The sequence below is a fragment of the Belonocnema kinseyi genome, chromosome 5 (assembly GCF_010883055.1).
Source record: "Belonocnema kinseyi isolate 2016_QV_RU_SX_M_011 chromosome 5, B_treatae_v1, whole genome shotgun sequence".
NCBI lineage: Eukaryota > Metazoa > Arthropoda > Insecta > Hymenoptera > Cynipidae > Belonocnema > Belonocnema kinseyi.
This window is the reverse complement of record NC_046661.1, coordinates 89,364,690-89,367,295: the sequence shown is the minus strand read 5'-3', so window position 1 is coordinate 89,367,295 and position 2,606 is coordinate 89,364,690.

The following is a 2,606-nucleotide window of genomic DNA, read 5'->3' as shown; positions in this document are numbered from 1 at the left end:
TGTGCAGTGACAGGCGGTGAGAAGTTTTTAGAAAGCTTGTGTGGAAGGTGTGAGTGGAGTGTGAGGGTGGAATTCTAGGAGGGGTGGGGTGCATTGGGAAGATAGGAATTAATTTACATTGTAGTTGGAGGGTAGGATTTGGCTAAATAGGGAAAGACAGGTTAGGTTTGCAAGGGAGCGGAGTAGTTTTGTGTTCAGGTTATTGGGCCTTCGTGGCGGGCAAGGTAGGTTTTTGTAATGATAGTGGATGCTAGGGGTAGGAAAGGGTGGCTAAAGGGGATGTGAGAGGTGAAATAGGGCAAAGAAATTGAAATTTTAGGGCGGTAAGCGGCAGCAGCCTTAAGAGACATCTTTGGGCGGCAGTGAGTACTTTTGTGTATGGATAGGTTACCGTTACTGACGGACGAGCGGCAAGTGGGAAGCGAGAATACTGGCGAAGAAGCGATCCGGCAAGGGAGATAGCGTACAGTGCAAGTGAGGGGGAGGATCTCTTGAATAGGAAAAGGGAAAGCAAAGAGAGTCCGGAGAAAAGCGCGCTAGAGAGTCCCTTTAAAAAAGTGTACGAACACGTAGGTCACTTCCCCCCTCCCCCCTAATGGAGGGGCTGACAGAGAAGGAGGCTATCGGGGTGCTGATGGGCGAGATCAGAGGATTAACGGACGACGTGAGGAGGGCTATAGAGCAGATGGAACATATGAGGGAGGACCTAAGGGTAAGAGATGAGAGACGGGGACAGAAGTAAAAGATCTGAGGGGAAAAGTAGAAGGATTGCAGAGGGAGTTGGTGTCGGTAAGGAAGGAAAAAAGGATAAAATAAAGGAAATAAAAGAGGATATTAGGATGTGGAAGGAAGGGGCGTAAAAGGCTGGAGAATGTGTAGGGCAGTTCGGGGATGGTAGCAGTGGACAGGGGGAGGATGAGAAGCAAGGTATTTGGGAGAAGGTGGCGATCATGATTCAAGAGAAAGTGGGAGAGCGTAAGAATGAAAAGGAGGAGAAAGCAGGGTGGAGGAATGTTAAAGGTGTTGTACTGGAACGTAGCAGGGGTAAAGAAGTAGGATGAGGATTTCTGGAGGTATATTTATGAATTTGATGTGATTGGGCTGGTAAAGACGTGGGTGGAGAGAAAGGAATGAGATAGAGTAGAGCGAAAGTTGCCAAGGAGGTACAGGTGGAGGCTACAGGAGGCGGTCAAAGTAAAAAGGAAAGGAAGGGATATTAGGGGAATTATAACAGGGATGAGGGATGGATTAGAGGAAGAAGTTCATGGAGAGGGATAGGGGGGCGTGCAAATGAGGGCTGTAAAGATAGGAGGGGTGATGTATAATTTTGTGACTGTGTACAATAAGGATGGAAGGGTAAGAATTAAAGAAAGGGTAGAAGATTTACTAAGAGAGAAAAAGATGGGGGTATAGTGGTAATGGGGGGAGACTTTAATGCGAGAATTGAGCGGGAAGGGGGCCTGTACCAGGAAGGGGAGAGCTTTGAGAAAAAATCGAAGGATTAAATAATAAATAAAGAGGGGGAGATTCTAAGATACTGACTGGACGATAGAGGGCATTTTTTTAGAATCATAAATTATACCAAGAAACTTTTGTGTAGTACGTGGAATTAATTCGCTCTTGTTTCTATTTATAATGAATCCTACTCTTTCTGATATTTGGCATCTTTTGTCTACAATTTTTTAATATCATTTAAATGGATAGCCGAATAAGCAAATATCATTTAGATAAATCACTGAAACATAACCTAAACATTTTAAATAGAACACGGCAGGTTTAATAATTGCAGTGAAAGTGTATGGAGCTGTATGACAACCAAAAGGTAGACAAATATATTCGTAAAGTATACCTTCAAACTGAAATCTTAAATATTTCGTGTCTGCTTCCGCAACTGAAACCAAATGAAACGCGTCTTCTAAATATATCGCAGCCATGTAGAAATCTTTATGAATCAACTTTCGAACCGTTTTTGCGTCTTCCAATTTAAAATGCTCAATTTTAATAAACTTTTTAAGGTTTTTCGAATTTAGAATCATACGATATGATCCATCTTGGTTTTTAGCTGGGAATATTCTCGAAAGACATTGTCCTGGGTCGGGTGTAATCTGTTTTATAAACCCTTAGATTATTAATTGCTTTAGTTTTTAAGATAGCCGTGAACTTTCTTCTGGAAAAAACGAGGACTCCGTAGGTGGGTTACATTGTACAACTTTAGATTAGAAGGGGATCTTATATCACTTAATCCAGCTCAGGACGGTTGTATCTTATGCAATCTGAGAACAGTATTTTTGCAAAAATTTAAGAAGCCCTGCTCGAATACTTACTGATAAATCTAATAACGCCTTTTCGCTGACTTTCCCCTTTTCTGCGGCTTTTGTTTGCGATTCCACTGTGGCTTCTGGTTCTGGAATGATTTCTGCTGATATGGTAAGCGGCGTGGCGGGCACCTCCAGTTTTTTTAATCATGTCCCTGCGTTTGATGAGACTTCTTCCTGATTTTTGTGTAGGTCACCTCCAGAATTTTCGCCGCTTTCACTTTATCCTCTAAATTGTTCCAAAAAAGCTACTCATCTATACACGTTTTCTTTATCATTTGTCCTTAAGAT